Here is an 8549-nt window from a genome sequence, read left to right as displayed (position 1 = left end):
TTATCAGCTGTCATTAATAAATTATTATTATTATTATTTATATTTTGCTTAGAATAAGAGAAAGACTTCAAATTGAATTACATTTTCCCAATTTTATTTTTGTGGTGTTGTTTCCCAATAGTAGTCAAGATGATGAGAGATTTTTCAATATGCCCGGAACACGAAGCGATACACCATGTCTCTATACACGTGGTGAGATTCTTGTGTTAAAAAATAAATTTTCCCACCACTTACATAATAACACGTGGTGTAGAAAGTTAAGATTGTAGGTGGAGGAGAAGAGGAAGCCATAGATGGCGGACAATAGAAGAAAATTAAGTAATTGGTGTAGAAAGTTAAGAAATTAAAGAGATACAGAGAAAATTTGATGAGTATTGAAGAAAATTAAAAGAAGAAAATGTGTGTTGGAAGGTGATAATGTGCCAAGAAAATTCAAGAAGAGGTGAGAGAAGAATGTAGTACCGTTAAGTTTCATAAACAGTGTAGTACCGTTAAGTTTCATAAACAGTGTAGTACCGTTAAGTTTCATAAACAGTGTAGTACCGTTAAGTTTTATAAACAGTGTAGTACCGTTAAGTTTTATAAACAGTGTAGTAAATTTCATAACAGTATAGTAAGTTTCATAAACAATGTCGTAAGTTTTCATAAACAGTGTAGTAAGTTTCATAAACAGTGTAGTACCGTTAAGTTTCATAAACAGTGTAACAAGTTTCATAAACAGTTTTTGTGAGGACGCGTAGATCCGCGCATCAATTTTTTTTAAATTTTTTTAATATTAAAATTATGTCCTTTTCATTAAAATTTAAGTTTTATTGTCCTTTTTATTAAAATTTAAGGGTTTTCATTAAAATTTAAGTCTTTTTAATTAAATAAAGTTATAGCATGGTTTTTTATTAAAATAAACTTAACCCAAGTTCCTTTCATGAAAGTTCTCTAAAGATATCAATTTTTTAAATCAAATGTTGTAAACCAAATAATGTATTGATGATTAGATTATTAATTAAGTATTCATTAACGTACTTATTTCCTATTGATAAGTTTATAACATATCATTTGATTTTCAAATTTAATTTCTCTTACATTACCCATATATATGCATGTCTCTTTAAAAGGTACTAGCGGACACTTACTTTTCAACTGTAGGAGAGGCGACTCGTTTTACTTTTACTCAAATGACAAGAAGAATTTCATTATTTTTCTATTCTTTATATACCATTCATTAGGGCTGGAAAAAATTCTTGAAAATCCCAAACCCAAACCCAAACTATCCCGAACTTTGGTAATCCCGTATTGAAAAATACCGAAATCTTCTAATCCTACTGTCCATTGTAAGTTTAAGTTTGGTCTTTTCTTTTGTATTCTTCTCAATTCCTCAGACTCTGTCTCTCTCAATCACTCACTTTCACTCTCTCGAAAAACAAGTTCGAACGCCGCTCCAGCGCTCATCCGTCAAGCCCGTCCAATTCAAGTGCCGCTCCTCTGTCCACTTCAACGGCGCTCATCCAACCACACACACAGACGCAGGAAGATGCAAATCTGACACAAATCGAGTCCCAAAATCCAGGTAAGGGTTTCTGATTTTCACTGGGTAAGAGACCCAAAATAGGCAATTCTTGAATTGGTTGAACAAAGCATGGAAAGCTATGGAAGGTCTGGTTGAGATGGGTCTAGTTGAATCTGGAAGGGAGAAGTTGGTATCTGTTCCATCTGGTGGTGGTGCAATTGCTTATTCTGCACCCGCAGCCGGCGGTGATGGTAAGGTTGCTTCTTCTGCTACTATTGAGCAGAAGGAGGAGGAGAATGTGGAAGAAAAAAAAGAATCAGATGACGATATGGGTTTCAACCTTTTCAACTAAGGGATTTTTGGTCGAAGCTTTGCCTGTATCAAGACTTCATTTTTATAATTTTGGGACCAATGCTGTGTTTTTAAGTTTATGTTTATAGTTGGATATTGTTCTGGATCTCTAAAATTTTGTTTAGATATGCAAGTGATCGAAGACGTTTGCTTTGGATCTTAATTCCATCTATTTGAGTCGGAAAAAAAAAAAAAGAAAAAAAAAGAAAAAAGAAAAAAAAGGAGATGGGTCTGGTGAGAGCTATTGGGGTCAACAATTTCATTGTTTCGCAAATCAAACAATTGCTTAAATTTGCAAAGATTGTATCCGCTGTCAATCAGGTTGGATTTTGTAAATCATTCTTGCTATTTTTAACTGCTCAGCATCAAAATTTGTCCTTTATAAGTAGTTCATATTATTTGAATGATGCAATGGATTTCCATCTGGCTTTTTTTTTTTTTTTTTTTTTTTCCTGCTGCTTCTTTGATTACAATGTTGATCCATGGGCCTAATATGTTAGAGCAGACAAGTGATTTAATCTAGTACCATTTTTGATGAGGAAATTCATTGGATAAGTTGGCTTTTCAGCAACTATTTTGCTACAATCTACTAGGATGAACGAATCATCCCAACTTCTACCGTTTTCTGTCAGGTATTTCTTCAGGTATTTCAAGACCATTGTTCTGCATATATTATTTGAAACTATTTTAGGATTCCCAATTTGTCCCAAAATCACGAAACTATTTTGGGATTCCCGAAATTTTGATTTGGGATCGGTCTTGAAATTGGGATTTCTGAAAACTTCATTTTGGAAATCGGGACATAGTTTTCGGTTCGGTATCTCATACCGAACCAGCCCTACCATCCATAACTCGACCATCATCCAGGTGTGGAGTTTTCGCCTAAAAAGACTTAAGTGCTTTTTTTTTTTTTGGTCAAGAGACTTAAGTGCTTGTTTTTTTTGGTCAATACACTTAAAGTGCTATTAGCAGTATACTACTTATTATATGTGATTTAAAAAACATTTTCGAATGTGGGATCTCGTATGAACCAATTTCGAAGTACAATAACATTTCTTTGCTCATGGACACTTGTAAAAGGGCGCATGTTATGATCTTGAGTCTCTACTTTCCTAGAGGGAATTTCTGTTCAAACTTTATGATAAGACAGTTGGTAAATAATTGAAAAGTGTATTCGAGGTAATCTTAGCTTACCACTTAGTATTACGATCTAATAATATTTATTTTTACTTGTAAGTGATAGGTCTTAGGTTCAATTTTTGCCAAATACGAATTTGAACCACATTATTACTAGTTCATTGTGAGGCTAAGCCCATCGCCTCTCAGTTTGTATAGATAATATCGTTTGTTAAAAAAAAAAAAAGGGAAAAAAAAAGAAAAGAAAAAGAAAGAGGTAATCTTAGATTGTTTATTTTGGATAGCCAATAGGGGTGGGCATAAAAACCGCCAAACCGCAAAACAGCATCGAACCGTAAGAAAAAAAAACCGAAAAAAACCGTGTTGACCGGAAAAGTCAACTTTGAGTGAAAAACCGAACCGAACCGTTCAAACCGGTTCCGGTTCCGGTTTCGAAGGACCAAGAACCGTTCGAACCGAACCGAACCGTTTTATTAATAATAAATAAATAAATTATATATACACACACACATGTCGTGGTGTAATAAGTTGAAAAAATTGGTTTCACTAAATTGCAAAGCAGATGATCCTATCCCAATTAGGGTTCATTTTCACTTACACACACACGGACTTCACGCCTTCATGGCTTCACCTTCACGCACGCCGCTCATTTCAGATTTCCTTTCCCCCATTCCTATTCCTAAATCCTGATTCCCCCATTTCAGATTTCACACAGATACTGTCATACTGAGACCGAGTCTGCCTGCCAAACCCTCGCTTTCTGCAGCTTCGACCTCTCTCCTCGCCCTCGGGTACTCCCTATTTTTGTTATTGTTTCAGCCATTGTTCAAAGTTTCAATTTTTGAATTTTGGGTTTTGGAATAGCTCATTAAATTGAATTCTTGATTAACTTGAATTTCAGGTTCCACAAATATTGTTGTCATTAAGTCAGAGGATGAATACAGCAGCGCAATCAGCAAAGCTAAAGGTAATTTTTCTGGGTTTTTCGAATTGTTTTGTTGTAAGAAAACTTATCAAACATTTATGCAAGTTATCTGATTTATTTGCTAAATTTCATATAGACGGAGCTGAGCCAGCACTTTTCTACTTCTCTTGTGCAGGCAGGTTCATATCTCCAGTCATTGGAGAGTTGAGTGAGCAATACCCACATGTAACAACATATAAGATTGACATCGACGAGGTGCGCATTCGCATTGGAATCTAGTTATGTATTAAGTGTTGTTAATTATGAAACCTAGTTATTTGTTACGGGTTTCAATTCTCAAGTTAGTTTTAGCAATAACTTTACTTGTGGGCTCATAGCCATCTAGCATGGAATGGTTAGCTAGTTTGATGTAATTTTATTTATTTTTAATTTGGGAGCATGATTTTTTTTTTTTTTTTAATTCATACCTAACCTTGTTTATTCTATCTACAGGAAGGACTTACAAACACTTTGGGCAAGTTGAATATTTCCTCTGTGGTAAATGATTGCTCTTATAATGTTTGAAAGAAAATGCTCCAATTTGTTTTGTTCTTTGTATATAGCTTCTTTTATTCATGGCACTCATGGGATGATCTTTTTAGGATGGTCTTTTGAATGGATTATTACTAGTTTTGCTTCTTCGTATTTCTATATGTTTTAACTTGGATATGGTGAAATCCAAGCTTCATTTGGTTCGTGGTCTGATGTGTGTATTTTGGTGCAGCCTACATTCCAGTTCTTTCAAGTTAGTGGAATTTATAATTTACTCTTTCAATTAGTGGCAGTCAAAATGCATATTTTAAACCTGCAGATGGCAGTCAAAATGCATAAGATTTTGTTTAAATTTGTGTGTGGCAGCAAGTTGAAATTTGTGTGTGGCAGCAAGTTGCAATCTTGTTTCTACTCTGATTCTATCTTTCATAAACTATACTGGTTTAACTATTGTTGGATATGCTGCTGTTCTTCTCGCTTCAAATGTTGCAATTTTTTGGGGCTGTTGATGGCGTGCTCAATTGCTGTTTTGTTAATTAACTTTGGGAAACTTATGAGTTGAAAGTTGCAACTCAATAATGACTGCAGTAGCCTGCCTTAGCTTAGAAATGTATGTCACTTAACCACGTAAGAGCAAATCTGTATGATCAATTGAGTTTAGATGGTCGAATTCTTGTTTCTCTGTTTGGATGAACTCAGTAGACATATTTTAGGTACTATGAACTGATTTAGTTGTTTATCAGTGACCTAATTATAGTTTTGTCAAACTGCATTTCTACTTATTTGTCATATCAGAATGCATCTTTCCCTGATCAGACAGTACAGAAATTTCATTGTACAAACTATTCCGATCATTTCTGAGTTGTTTGAAGTCTACTTTGAAATCCCATTTTAACTAGACTTTTTTCAATTATCCTCTGACTGCTATTTCAAGCCGTGATTACAGTTACAATGATTTTGGATTTTGTAGTAGGAGCAGTCGTGGAGGGAACAGAAATGGTTGTGGCAAACCACGTGGGAGTGGCAACGGCAATGGTCGTGGACGCGGGCGTGGTCGTGGTGGAGAAGGGAGGAAGAAGCCTGTGGAGAAGTCGGTTGATGAACTCGACAAGGAACTCGATAGCTATCACGCAGATAACATGCAGGGTTAGTTCAAAACTGGAGCTGTGGAACTTTGCTTGCTGGTATCAGTCAGTGTTTGAGCTATGGTAGCTGTACAAAATATGACGGTTGTGATTTTCGGGATATAGACTAATTTCTGCTTGGATGTTAATGTGGATCAAACTAGATGTGGTTCAAATAATTTATTATTAGGAACCGTAAACCGGCAAGAACCGGATCGGAACCGGTGTAGACCGAACCGTAATGTTCTAGTAATAAATTTAAGTGGAACCGCACCGAATCGAACCGTTAATATATTTCGGTTCCGGTTTCAGTTTAGGGGTGGAACCGCACCGAACCGCACCGTGCCCACCCCTAATAGCCAATGTGGACTGTAATCGGAAGTGTATGAATGACCCGCTTAAGGTTGGCCCAAATAGTAAAGGAGCATGAAGTAATGGGTTATAATCACAATGTATAAAAGGTTCGATTTCGTCCAGTATAATCCAAAATAAAACTGTCACGCGCAAGTAAGCAATTGAGCATATTGGTCTTTGTATTTGAGGTCCTAAGTTTGATTTCTCCGTTCTTCATTATTAATTGTGTAAAAAAAAAAAAGAAAAAAAAAGTAGTGTAACACGTACTGGCGGATGCATTAAGGTATCCGAGTGGTTCCGGGACTATCTGAAAGTCCAGATAAGTGGCTATGAGGACTTCTGAGGACCTTGAGCATGTGGTGGAGGAGAAGAGTGCAATGGCATATAGGCGATTGTAGGTTCTGCAGATGATTAACGAAGGAGAAGAAGACTATTTCATTTTTTTTAAAAAGACTTGGACAAAACGACGTCGTTTTGAGCCAGCCATTTAAAAGAAAATAATTAAAGGCAAGTCTTCTTATTAAGCCATGTGAAGCAAACCCTATTTAATTAAAAAAAATGTCTATTCTCTTTCCTCCTACCCGAGATATCTACTCAATCAATTTTGCATTCACTTTCTCAAATTGGGTAATTCTCAAATCATATTCCCTTTTTCCTCTAAACCCACCCGGCTAATCCCCAGACCACCACTAGCTGCTCCACGCCTCCACCTATCGAAATTAATCATACAAGATGTTAAAATTGATGTGTATTGGATTGAAAATTTAAATTCATAATAGATTATAGGTGTTGTTAATTTGTTATGTTTTTTTTGTATATTGTTTGGATCATGTGTTGGTTAGTTTATATATATATATATATATATATATATATATATATATATAGTTTTAGCTTTTTCATCCATGGTTCTAAAAGACACTAAGCGCTAATTAGGTAACGGGCTGGGGCCTAACACCTGAGGGCCTAAGCAGGGTCTAGGCGAGGCCCTAGGCGGACTAGACGATTTAAGGAAATTTATTGTATATAAAATAAATAAGTGCACACTTATATTTAAAAAATAATATATTTTGTATAAAAGTTAGGTTATATCATTATACTAAAAACCATTTATAACTCATCTAAGAAATATAGATCTAAAAAGAATATATGTTACATATATTTAATTACAAAATATAGTGCGTACGAAATATTATGAGTTTTTGAATAATTTTTTTTAACAAATGTGTTTTATTTGTGATTTCGTGGTATTAGGATTCTAGGAATAATTTTCATTTTTTATTTTTTCTTGTAATTATAAAGTAATAGTATTCTAGGAATTAGGGATTTAATGCCACATAACCACCAAACAGGCTTATTGTAAAACACCAAACACACTTCATTTTTCCCCAAATATGTTTCACTTTACTAACTACCCAGACAACATCATCTCTTAGAAAAAAAATGAAGGAGTTCAAAGGCTTCTTCTTCCTCGCGTAGGTCTGCAGCTCAGCCTGTCGATGGTGATTTGGCTTTGATTTTTCTGCTTTGGTTGATTTTGGCTTTCATTAAGTTTGAAATCTGACCCTACGAGTTGATATCTAAACCACTGGTGTAGATCGTTTTGAGATTTATAGTAAGCAAAGCAAACCGTTGTGGGTTGTTCGATGGTAGGTTGATGCTATTGCTAAATGTCCACGCCACTCACACCGGCTAGACTGCTGCCTAGAGCCGCTGGAGCCACCTAAAGTGCCCAGCGATCGCCTAAATCCTCCTCGATTTTCTGAACGGTTTGGCCCGAATCAGATTGGAACACCACAAACCAAGCACCTAGACGCTACCTAAGTAGTTGCTTAGGCCGATTTTTAGAACACTGACTTCATCAGTTGATGGTTTTTTGTTTTGTGTAATTAATATGAGCAAAAATTAGAAGTATGTAACGATATTACAATTGAAAATCATCATCGATTAGTTCAAACAATCTTATTCCAAATAGTTCAACTCCAATTTTAAATAGTTCCAATCATATTTCGGATAGTTCAACTCAGATTTTGGATAGTTCCAAATCATCATCAATCTGCTTTTTCTTGTTTAACAATGAAACTATCGTGACACGTGACATGTTTTTAGAGTATGAAACTTCGTCGTGAACAAATTAGTTTTTGTAGCTTGTAATGCTATTTGTACAAAGATTATGAATGAAAAGTTGGTAATTTATCGTATAAATTTTCAATGCTATTTTCGTTAGAGCTTTCATATTGGACAACTCGATGTTAGAACCTGGATCCGTCATTGATAACACGCATGAATTAAGTCTTGAGAAAAACTATTGTACCTCCAACCGAGATTCTGGTCGCCGGAATCGCAAAAGACAGAAGGACAGCGGTTCGAAGGGATGAGAAAGCAAAAGAGAAAACTGCCTTGAGGAGCTTTAAGCACATGCTATTGCCACACGGAGATGAGAGTTGGGAAGACTGACAACATCTCTACACGTCGAGATTTGTCATTGCTTCCAATAAGACATCGCCACGTCAAATACGTCGACGCCTGCACCTTCTGTTCACTTAGACGGACAAAATTGCCACAGGCAAAACTGTAAAATCCCTCCACGTAAGAGCCTAACAAAACTTCCAAGAAAAGGTTAGTT

This window comes from the organism of the source record quoted next, unplaced genomic scaffold, assembly GCF_019419815.1.
Source record: "Pyrus x bretschneideri cultivar Hongxiangsu unplaced genomic scaffold, Pyrus_bretschneideri_v1 Contig34, whole genome shotgun sequence".
In the NCBI taxonomy this organism is placed as follows: Eukaryota; Viridiplantae; Streptophyta; class Magnoliopsida; order Rosales; family Rosaceae; genus Pyrus; species Pyrus x bretschneideri.
The sequence above is the reverse complement of the archived record's forward strand: the minus strand, read 5'-3'. Positions refer to the sequence as shown.